Below are 12,824 nucleotides of genomic sequence, written 5' to 3'. Positions count from 1 at the left end.
GAGGAGCAGTGCGCGGGGTCGGTATCGCCTCCTGGTGTGGTGGAGAAGCCGCCGGAATCCACGAACTCCGGCGAGCAATTGGCGAGGTTAGGGAGGGGGAAAATCTCCAGAAGGAGAGGGCTTCGGACGAGGGTTGATAGGGGAATGCGCAGAGGGTTTTATACGGGTCAGGGAAAGATGGGAGAGGGAGATCGGGCGTCGCATGCTAACGTTTAGTACATCGGTTTCTAGTGGAAGATTATGGCAATTATGCGCGAGATAAATGGTCTGAATGGACTCGTGGAAGGATGGGCAGTAACTTTCGTGTTTATTGCAAGATGAAACGGTGACTAGAATTGATGGAGTAAGAAGCAGAACGTTGGGCAGCCATGGCATTTCAAAGTTCTGTACGTGTACGTGCATGGAGGGGGAAGATGACCGAGTTGGGTCGTGGAGAGGCTGGGCCTTCATGGGCCTTGGCTGCACATTTTTTTATAGAAACACAATAACACTGAAAACAAATAAATATAAGTTTTAAAAAATTTCCGGAAAATTCACATAGTTATATGATCTTATATATGACCTTCTGAACTTTTATCTGGCCTAAAATGCAAGTATTAAAAAAATAAACATTTTTGCTAAACTAATAAAATAAATTGCAAATAAAACCCAACAAATATATTTTGGTTCCAAATTCAATTTCCAATATTATCCTTCTATTATTGAAGAAGTCATTTTATCTTCTCTCTTTATTTTTTTGAAATAAAGGAAATGAATTTAGTGAAACCAAATTTGATCCAAACTCCAAATTTTGAAGTTAAAGAATTTCCAAAAATTGGATTTAAGGAAATTTCCAATTCTCTCTTTCGGTCCTTGAATTGCATAAAGTTCTTTGGATCGAAATTCAAAATAAAAAGAAATGGGGCAAAAATGCATAAACCATGGATGCATATGAAGGATCTATTTTAAACATCCAAATTGAAAATTGGGATGTTACAAACCTACCCCCCTTAAGATGAATCTCGCCCTCGAGATTCGGGTTGGCTAGCAAAAAGGTGTGGGTGGTCCTGTCGGAGATCTTCTTCTCGTTCCCAAGTGGCTTCTTCTTTGGTATGATGACTCCATTGAACCTTGCAGAACTTGATGACCTTGCTGCGGGTAACCCTGCTTGCAGTTTCGAGAATCTTGACGGGCTTCTCCTCATAGGTCAGATCACTATCCAATTGTATGGCCTCCAATGGCACTGTATCTCTCAAAGGAATATCGGCCATCTCTGCATGGCACTTCTTCAACTGGGAAACGTGAAACACATCATGAACTGCTGACAAGGCTTCTGGTAATTCCAACTTGTAGGCAACTTCACCCATGCGCTCTAAAACTCTGTACGGCCCCACAAACCGTGGTGCTAACTTTCATTTGACTCCAAATCGTTTAACTCCTCGAAGTGGCGACACACGCAGATATGCTCTATCTCCGACTTCATAGGTTACCTCCTTGCGTTTAGTATCGGCATAACTCTTCTGTCTGGACTGGGCTATCTTAAGTCTGTCGCGGATCAGCTTGACTTTCTCCTCTGAATCTCTAATTAAATCTGGTCCGAATAATTTACGGTCTCCAACTTCATCCCACATCAATGGTGTCCTGCACCTCCTTCCGTACAAAGCTTCGAAAGGGGCCATTTTCAAACTAGCTTGATAGCTGTTGTTATATGAGAATTCTGCGTAAGGCAAATTGTCATCCCAACTAGATCCATAATCTAGCGCACAAGCTCTCAACATGTCCTCCACAATCTGATTGACTCTCTCGGTCTGCCCATCTGTCTGCGGATGAAAAGTTGTACTAAACTCCAGCCTGGTACCCAAAGTTTCATGTAACTGATGCCAAAACTTTGAGGTAAATTGTGTTCCTCTATCTGATACAATGGTCCTCGGAACTCCATGCAGACATATGATCCTGGTCATGTATATCTTGGCTAACTTAGCACTTGTATATGTGGTTTTCACAGGGATGAAGTGAGCTACCTTAGTCAAGCGATCAACCACTACCCAAATAGAATCATAGCCTGATCGGGTCCTGGGTAATCCTATAATGAAGTCCATGCCAAGCTTGTCCCACTTCCAATCTGGTATCGGCAAAGGCTGAAGTAATCCGGCTGGTTTCTGGTGTTCTGCCTTAATCGTCTGACATACGTCACATACTGCGACATACTCGGCAATATCCTTCTTCATACCTGTCCACCAGAAACTTTCCTTCAAGTCCAAATACATCTTGGTGTTGCCTGGGTGTATTGAATAAGGCGAATCATGAGCCTCCTGAAGAATCAATTTCCTGATCTCTGGGTCATTTGCCACATAAATACGCTGCTCAAACCATAAGGTTCCATGTTCATCCTCACGAAATCCTTCTGCCTTTCCTTGGTTCATCCTTCCCTTTATCTCCGCAATACCTTTGTCTAACTTCTGGGCTTCTCGGATCTTTCCCAACAAAGTGGATTGAATTTCCATTGCGGCAACAAAACCTCGTGGTACTATCTCCAATCGAAGATCTCTGAGATCATCAATTAACTCCTGAGGTAATCCTCCTGCTGTGAGGGTATTGACGTAGCTCTTGCGGCTCAATGCATCTGCCACAACATTGGCCTTTCCTGGGTGATAGTGCAATTTCATATCATAATCCTTTATGAGCTCCAACCATATTCTCTGCCTAAGGTTCAACTCCTTCTACGTGAAGATGTATATCAAACTCTTATGATCCGTGTAAACATCACAACGATTTCCGATAAGAAAATGTCTCCAGGTCTTGAGTGCGTGCACTATGGCTGCTAACTCCAAATCATGTGTGGCATAATTCCGCTCATGAGGTCGAAGCTGACGTGAGGCATATGAAACAACTCTTCCCTCTTGCATAAGAACACCTCCAAGTCCCTGACGAGAAGCGTCGCAACATACTTGGAAATCCTTGTGTATATTCGGAAGAATTAGCACTGGGGCTCTGACCAAACGTTTCTTCAGCTCCTGGAAACTGGCCTCACATTCGTCGGTCCAAACAAACTTAGTGTCTTTCTTCAATAACTCTGTCATGGGCTTCGCAATCTTGGAGAAATTCTCAATAAACCTCCGATAATATCCCACGAGTCCAAGAAAACTACGAATCTCTCCGACTGAGGTGGGTGCCTTCCATTCATTGACGGCTTCAACCTTTGAGGGGTCTACTGCTATTCCTTCTCCTGATATAACATGTCCGAGAAATCCAACTTCCTTCAACCAGAATTCGCACTTGCTGAACTTTGCGTATAACTGATGTTATCTGAGCTTCTCAAGAACCAAGCGCAAATGTTCCTTGTGTTCTTGTTCATTCTTCGAGTAAATCAATATGTCATCAATGAATACCACAACAAACTTATCCAAGAACTCCATGAATACCTTATTCATCATACTCATAAAATAGGCAGGAGCATTAGTCAAACCAAAAGACATGACTGTGTACTCATAAAGTCCATATCTCGTGGTAAAGGCTGTCTTGGGTATATCTTGTTCTCGAATTTTCAGCTGGTGATATCCTGATCGAAGATCGATCTTTGAGAAAACTTTTGCTCCTTGTAGCTGGTCAAACAAATCATTGATCATCGGCAGAGGGTACTTGTTCTTGATCGTCACCTCATTCAACGCACGATAATCTACAACCATTCTCAAGGATCCATCCTTCTTCTCAACTAGAAGCACTGGGGCTCCCCAAGGTGATGAACTCGGTCGAATATAACCTTTCTCCAATAATTCCTTAATCTGCTTCTTAATTTCCTCCAGATCATTTGCGGGCATCCGGTACGGTCTCCTAGATATTGGTCCGGTGCCTGGTACCAATTCAATCAAAAACTCTATGTCCCGATCCGGTGGCATGCAGGGAAATTCCTCGGGGAATACATCGGGATAATCCTTCACAACTGGTACTTCCTCCTGAACAACTCCCGAAAGAGAATTCACTTGAGTCCTTCTTGGTGTATGCCTCGACACATACTTGATCCGTTTCCCCTCTGGGGTGGTGAGAAGAATCGACTTACGGGCACAATCAATATTCCCTTCATACTTGGATAGACAGTCCATGCCTAGAATTACGTCCAATCCTTGTGATTCTAGGACGATGAGGTCTGTGGGGAAAATATGTCTCCCTATGGTCAATGGCAACTGAAAACATCCCCGACTAGCCATATACTCTGCTCCTGGGGAACTCACTAACATAGGTGACTTAAGGGCTACGGTCGGCAACTTAAACTTATTCACAAACCCCCTTGATATGAATGAATGTGATGCACCAGTGTCAAAAAGAACAAGGGCTGTAAATGAATTAATCAAGAACTTACCAACAATGGCGTCAAGCTGGTCATAAACTTCCTCCACATTGACATGGTTCACCTGACCTCTGGTGAAAGGATTGGGCTTCTTTACAGAGCATCCATTTCCATTCCCATTCTTCGCCTCGGGACACTCGGTGGCGTAGTGTTCGGTCTTCCCGCACTTGAAGCAGGTAATGTGGCTCAGATCCTTCTTTGCCGGTGTAGCGGGATTGGACTGATGCTGATTGTTGTTTCCTCCGTTCCCATTGCCATTCCTATGGCCATTATGGTTGTGTCCATTCCCTCCTTGATGTGAATGTCCTCCATGGTTATGGTGAGTGTGTCCATTATACTTGCCAGACCCTGGTCCATTATTTCCCGAGTACGGGGTATAGCGGGGCTTCTGCTGAACTCCAGAGTTGTACTTTCCATGTCCGTACTTCCTCTTGCGATTCTCCACCTGCTGCTGCTTGCCTTCCAGAATGAGAGCCTTGTCGACCAACTCTTGATAATTGTTAAAGGTAGCCATAGTCAACTAAAGTCCCAGATCATCGTTTAGTCCCTCCAAAAATTTCTCCTGCTTAGCGGCATCATCAGCCACGTCTCCGGGAGCATACCTGGATAACTTGCTTAATTCCTCCACATGGTCACCAACAGAACGATTTCCTTGGCGTAAGTTGCGGAACTCATGCTTCTTCAGACTCATAGCTCCGGCTGAAACATGTGCGGTACGGAACGCCTGCTGGAACTGATCCCAAGTCACATTGGCTATGGGGAATGTGGTGGTGTAATTCTCCCACCACGAGGCTGCTGGTCCATCCAGTTGATGTGCGGCAAAGCGCACCTTCTCAGCGTCAGTGCATCCCGCGGTGGTCAGCTCTCTTTCGATCTTGCAAAGCCAGTCATCTGCAACGATCGGCTCTGTGCTGCTAGAGAACACTGGTGGGTTCAACCTCAGGAAACGGGTAATGTTGTCGACCGGGGGTGGTGGCGGTGGGTTGTAGTTGTTCTGGTTCTGATTCTGGATGAGTAGCTGCATGAGGGCATTCTTGTTTTGGATCAACTGGGTAAGTTCTGGTGGCAATTCTGGGTCACGTCTCGGAGGCATCTGTTAGGTTTAGAGTGGATGAGAAATTAGAATAGAATAAGGGCCTAATGAGAGAAATCACTACCCATATGCTTATGTAGCAAGAAAACTTCAAATCAAGCAATTCACACAGATCACACCACACAAGCAAAAACCTACAGGTAAGGTCATATCCACAAGAGATATGATCTCTTCATACTACCGCAATCATTCGTTGGACTCAACTTGGTAGTGGTGGTCTAAACTAAATCTTCTCAAATCAAAGTCAACTCTAGCTTCTTCTTCTTCTTCGTCAATAATGTCTTCATAGGTCATGGTCTCATCGGGCTGAGCAACTTGGTGATGGGGTTCACAACTATTTTATTGAAGTGGAGAAGAGATAAAAATGAATAGAGAAGAGTATAGACCAACGGATATTTAAGGAAGTCGTAAAATAGAGTTTTTCTTCCTATGGCTTTCCATTTCCTAGTGGTCACGTCCTACAGTCAGCGTGTGCTCTGATACCATCTTGTAGCGACCCAGCCCAAAATGGATCGAAGTCTCTGTGCTTAAGTGTCATCCCTAGATCGGTATGCTGACACACAGTACTTGAGGAATTATAACAGAGTTCAATCACACTTTATTACATCGAGGTTCTCAGAAGAGTATTTATTACAATAATATGGCCAAAGGCCATCTAAATAAAAATAACTATGAAATCATTGAAGGTAAATGAGTCCATCCAACTCCACGGCAAACTGAGTGCAGAACAATGACCTATCACACCTTTAATCTTCGTCGAAAAAGTCTGCAACATGAGACGTTGCAGCCGTGTAGGTCAGCACATGGAATATGCTGGCAATTTCACACCATAGAATAATAATAAATGAAAAGACTATCTCTATATGCAAATTTAGCTGGTGGAGGCTCTAAGTTTAATTTTACATAAAGCTAATATTATCCTACAACAAAGCAATAAACTTTTTTTACTACTAAATTAAAATACTATTATTGAGAAGGTTCCTCCAACTCAATCCCAAAATCCCCAAGTTATTAGTAACCCAATAATTTCATTAAAAATAGTGATGAGATCAACCAATAATTCACTTCTAGATAATCAAGATGTCCGTAACCGGGGACATGGCTAATCATGATTAGTTTGTACACTCTGCAGAGGTTTGCGCACTGTTCCCCACAACACTCGACCGCCTCCATGATCGGAAGATCGAGACATAGCCTTTCAGAAGCGTTTCCCCTTAACCCTGGGTAGACCGGTACACCTACTTTCCCCTACATCAGCTAGTCTACCACGGAAAGAGGTCACACAACTTACTCAACTATGCCAGAGCCCATAATGGCTTGTGGCTGCACACGAAAGTGTCTATGCATGAAATATCTTATGATCCCTTTGAGCCTGGGTGGCGGACCTAGGGTAATCACACGGGTACTCCGGGATTCCCCTTGGGCAAGCACTGGTTTCTCCAGGTGCCCCAAACAATCCACCCATATGTGTATTAAAGTTGCCACCTTATGTTGTCCCAAAATTATTATCTCTCGCAACTTGCATGAATCACACGTACCAATCACCGTCTATGAGCATGGCTAAGCAATATATCATATAACGAATATTCCCGGGGTGATCAAAAGTCATAGGTTCCTACCACATGAACTACAAAGCATAACCACATGTTCCCAATCCTACTCATGCAATCTTTGAGGGTGAAACTAATGCATAGTAAAAACCGGGTATTGAAAATTATGATCAAAGTGTGTACTTGCCTTGCTGACGATCGTTGAACTCTAAAGATTCATAGTAGCAAGCCTTGCACTCCGGATGATCTAGCGTAAGCAAGAAATAACATACATAAGCATACAAGCGAAGAATCAAAAAGAAAACAAAGAGAGGACTTCGGAAAACTTCAAAAACAACCAAATAAAGTTTGTGTATAGAACATAATTTTTATAGTAGCAAAAATACGTGTGTTTGGGTTTAACAGAAAGTACACGTCACGAGCTTCGATTTGCAACAAGAATCACCTAAAAACGGAGTTACGAAACTCGAGATACGGCCTAACGAAGTTTGAATTCAGATCTGTTTGAATTCAAATTTTAAAATTTTGAAAAATATTTTTCGTTTGGTTCTCTGGATAGATGGGATTTCTATGAACTAGTAGGAAAAAGAATCAACTAAATCGGATCTATAGACTAAAAGATATACAAGAAACTAGAATTGGTATAGAATCTGAGATTGAAAAAATACTGGAAAAAGAGAAAAAATTGGCTTGGGTGTTCACCGGACTTGTCGCCGGCGACGAGGAAGAAGGCGGCTCCAGTGTGTTTCGGCGAAGGACGCGTGCGGGACGGTGAAGAGCTATGTGAGGCGGATCCGAGGAGCAGTGCGCGGGGTCGGTATCTCCTCCTGGTGTGGTGGAGAAGCCGCCGGAATCCATGAACTCCGGCGAGCAATTGGCAAGGTTAGGGAGGGGGGAAATCTCCAGAAGGAGAGGGCTTCGGACGAGGGTTGATAGGGGAATGCGCAGAGGGTTTTATAGGGGTCAGGGAAAGATGGGAGAGGGAGATCGGGCGTCGCATGCTAACGTTTAGTACATCGGTTTCTAATGGAAGATTATGGCAATTATGCGTGAGATAAATGGTCTGAATGGACTCGTGGAAGGATGGGCAGTAACTTTCGTGTTTATTGCAAGATGAAATGGTGACTAGAATTGATGGAGTAAGAAGCAGAAGGTTGGGCAGCCATGGCGTTTCTAAGTTCTGTACATGTATGTGCATGGAGGGGGAAGATGACCGAGTTGGGTCGTGGAGAGACTGGGCCTTCATGGGCCTTGGTTGCACATTATTTTTTTTACAGAAACACAATAACACTGAAACCAAATAAATATAAGTTCAAAAAAATTTCCAGAAAATTCACATAGTTATATGATCTTATATATGACCTTGTGAACTTTTATCTGGCCTAAAATGCAAGTATTGAAAAAATAAACATTTTTGCTAAACTAATAAAATAAATTGCAAATAAAACCCAACAAATATATTTTGGTTCCAAATTCAATTTCCAATATTTTCCTTCTATTATTGAAGAAGTCATTTTATCTTCTCTCTTTATTTTTTTTAAATAAAGGAAATGAATTTAGTGAAACCAAATTTGATCCAAACTCCAAATTTTGAAGTTAAAGAATTTTCAAAAATTGGATTTAAGGAAACTTCCAATTCTCTCTTTCCGTCCTTGAATTGCATAAATTTCTTTGGATCAAAATTCAAAATAAAAAGAAATGGGGCAAAAATGCATAAACCATGGATGCATATGAATGATCTATTTTAAACATCCAAATTGAAAATTGGGATGTTACAATGTCACACGCGGCATAGTATATGTACACAAGCAATGTATCAAGATTCAAATATCGACTCAATCAACCTAGAATGTACAAAACTGACAGAGATATAAACACTTATAGAGTATATGGATCAATAATATCAACTAACATACATAAGCTAGGTCGCTGTAATTTTTTTTGCTACAACAACATCCTTTTTTTAGCCAAGCTACTATAGCATCTTGGCCCTTTCCGATACGTGCCACTTATGGTCCATCTATACTACTATTATTATTGAATGCACATTCAACCCGATTGGCATATTTGTAGGTCTGGCACAACAATCAAAATGAAATGTCTCTGAGTCTTATCAATTAATATAGACTTGTGCTCAAATAAAATTACAAACCAAAAAACAAAACAAAAACCATTATTACATGATCTATAAAACAAATGGTTTGATTGATTACATGAACAAACAACACAAAGGTTATTCAACGATGGAAAGAACATTTCACCTATGATTTACCAAGTGGGAATTTAATTTCCTTTTTCCTTCAGGACCTTAACAATGTGGTCAGTCTCAGCTTGCTTCATTTTGAAATCCACCAAATATTTAATGGTTGTCTTGAGTACTGCTTGTGATTGTGCTGTTTGCTTCCTCAACATGTCAACTTGATCTCCAAGTGCAGAAGCAGAATATTTTTCTACCATTAATTTAGCCTCTAGAGCATCAACAGTTGGCAATTCATAATGCATGATTGGGCCGGTGCCACTGCTGTGGGATGATATAACGTCCATGGGGACCTCGCTCTTTGATCTTGGGCTAACCTGTTTTGCCTGTAAAGTTTCGATTGGATTCAGAAAAGTTGAAGTTAGCAAAACATCTCAACTGGGATTTATAACAGAAAACCAGTTAAACAAACAAGGAATTAAAGAGTTTCAATTGGATGCTGAAAAGTAGTTATTAACACCATTGTAACCCGTTGTTGCAGCAGCAAAGCAGTTAAACAAACAAGTAGCTATGTAAGTTCAGTCAAACAGGTAATTCTTAACAGTAAGTATCAAACACATAGATAGGCGCAGTCTATAATAGGATTAACAGGCTGTGGCATTATGTAATAAGTAGCAAACTAAATTAAGCCAAGCAACGTAATTGAACAATTTTGCAATAAGTGGATAACTAAAATTCCGAGAAGCGGGTAACTGAACTTACGCTAGTTCTTTGTACAGGCACACTACAACTTCTTTTTTGCTTACAAGGTTCTACGAAGGAGTCCATGGCATCAATTGCTTGGATACGCAGTCCCAATACTTCTTTCTTCCCACACTGCATTGGTAAGTCGAATGGTTAATCTGGTAAGATGGTCCGTCCTTGATATGTTATATGAGGACGTGTAGTAGTCAGACTAGTTGTAGCCACACACACACCACACTAGCTTTTCTTGTATATTTCATGCGATCACTTTTGGCATACCGAGATTTAAGCAATCTACAATAGGATGAAAAGACTGGCATCCTTCACATTATTGGCGAACTTAGTTCATAGAAACAAGCAATTCAACCATTCTGTGGGTAAATCAAAAGCGCCACTGGAATAGTTTTCACTACCCCAATCATACACGCAAAAAGGGGCGACGCCACCATAGGGGCTGGTATGGGCGGCCGCCTCGGGTGGCTGGAAAGTGTGCACCTAGTTTAAGTCATCCAGGTTGGCCCAGGCTAGTTTTTTTCGTCCCAACGCATGAGCAGGCAATGTAAAAAATGAAGAAAAATGTTTCAATTTGGATGGGCCAGTAACATAAGTGCAAGGCAGACCCTATAGCAGGCTCGCGGCCCAAACGAGCACCTCCCATATCAATCGACAGCAGGAAAAATCCCAATTCATTTGCTCCAGCCTCCAGTCTGGTTCGCTCCTAACCTAGCCGCCGCTGGACAGACCGACACAGCATTTCCTCACGCTCTCATTGGAGGGCGGTCGACGGGCTTGAAGCGAACGGAAGGACAAGAAGATGAAGATCCAACCTTGGGTGTAGCCTGTGTGGGAGGCAGCGGCGACATCACGGGCATGGCATCGAGCTTGCGCAAATGGATAGTCGTAGCTTGCAAGAGTAGCATGCGCAACGAGCAGGTACATCACATCCCTGATTATATCTAATTCAACTCTTCAATTTCTGGCCAATAGTTAAACCTGACAGTGTTGTAAAACTGTTTATATGTAGGGAATCTATGAGAAAATGAAACCAATTTCTACTTATTTTATAACTCCCCCAATCAATACTGAACTGACTGAATCTGATGTATCTAATTAAGTTTCCGGTGCAAGCATCCAAGTTCATGTTGTTCTTCAGCCTGAAGTGTCTAATGAACAGACTGCTAATGAAGGATTTGATGCAAACATTTTACATGCTCCTGGTGATGAACATATAGTGTGTAATGAGGGTTCTAATGCAAGCATTTTGCAAGATCCCATTGAAGGATTTAGTGTCTAATGATGATCTGCTATGTTGAGAGAGACATAGAGATTTGCAGGCATTGATGACAAGCAAATTATAGTGCATTTTCATGGCTTGAGGAAACGTCAAGGCCATCTACTAGAAAGTCCCCGTATCATGACAACGTAGCATAAATACTTTTCTAATCTATTTTTTGAAACTATTGGCATACTTGTTGATGTCTACTACACAACCTTCTTCTTGTAGACGTTGTTGGGCCTCCAAGTGCAGAGGTTTGTAGGACAGTAGCAAATTTCCCTCAAGTGGATGACCTAAGGTTTATCAATCCGTAGGAGGCGTAGGATGAAGATGGTCTCTCTTAAGCAACCCTGCAACCAAATAACAAAGAGTCTCTTGTGTCCCCAACACACCCAATACAATGGTAAATTGTATAGGTGCACTAGTTCGGTGAAGAGATGGTGATACAAGTGCAATATGGATAGTAGATAAAGGTTTTTGTAATCTGAAAATATAAAAACAGCAAGGTAACTAATGATAAAAGTGATCGTAAACGGTATTGCAATGCGTTGAAACAAGGCCTAGGGTTCATACTTTCGCTAGTGCAGTTCCCTCAACAATACTAGCATAATTGGATCACCTATCCCTCAACATGCAACAAAGAGTCACTCCAAAGTCACTAATAGCGGAGAACGAACGAAGAGATTATGGTAGGGTACGTGTAACATCCCAAATTTTCAATTTGGAATGTTATACACTAGATCATCATTGCATATCATATTTATTGCATTTTGGTTGATCCTAGAAATTTCACGCAACTCAAGGACCCTCGGAGAGAGTTGGAGATTTCGTTATTTTCATATTTGAGTTTTTCTCAAATTTTGGAAATAGGATCATTTTATTTTATTTATTTTATCTTCAATTATTTCTATTACAAAATTATGAGAGAGGGAATAAAATTACTTTCCCAATTATTTCTATTTATTTGAATTTAGGAAAAATGCGCGTTTTACAAAATTGCATTTAGGCCCCAAATAAATGTTCATCCTATGTGGCTTGATTTTAGAAGCCGAGGAAAATTTATTTCGGGATTTTTGGAGTCCGTTTAGTATTCCTTTTGTTTTCTTTTCTGAGTGTAACTATTTAAAAAAAACGTAACCGACCTAACGGGCCGTGTCCAACCCGGACACTAGGCCCAGCCGGCTTTATAAGCCGAGGAGGCCCAGCCGGACCCCCCCCCCCAAACCCTAGCCTCCCTAGCCCTCGTTGCCGCGCTGCGCCGCCGCCGCCCCTCACCGCGCACTTCCCCGCCGCCGCCGCACGCGCCGCCGCCGCCCCGCCGCCGCACCACCGCGCCGCCGCCCGCCGCCACCGCCGGAGTGCCGCCGCCCGCTGCCGCCGCCTGAGGTTGTCTCGCCGCCGCCGGTCTTTCTCGAAAAACCGTTCGGTTTTCCGACGGTTTTGTTCATTTTTTTTTAGTTTTGTTTTTTTTAAATAGATAGGTTTTTCTGGTTTATCTAATTAGCGGGCGTTCGTCCGTTCGTTCGTTTTAACAAACGTTCGTCGTTTTTTTCTTTTTCTCGGATTAAATCCGCGATTTTTCTGATCGCGATTCCTGATCCGATTTTCGTTTTAGTCTAACTTTTTGCTCGTTTATCAGA

The sequence above is a fragment of the Triticum urartu genome, chromosome 6 (genome assembly GCF_003073215.2).
Source record: "Triticum urartu cultivar G1812 chromosome 6, Tu2.1, whole genome shotgun sequence".
In the NCBI taxonomy this organism is placed as follows: domain Eukaryota; kingdom Viridiplantae; phylum Streptophyta; class Magnoliopsida; order Poales; family Poaceae; genus Triticum; species Triticum urartu.
Note: the sequence above shows the minus strand (reverse complement) of the source record.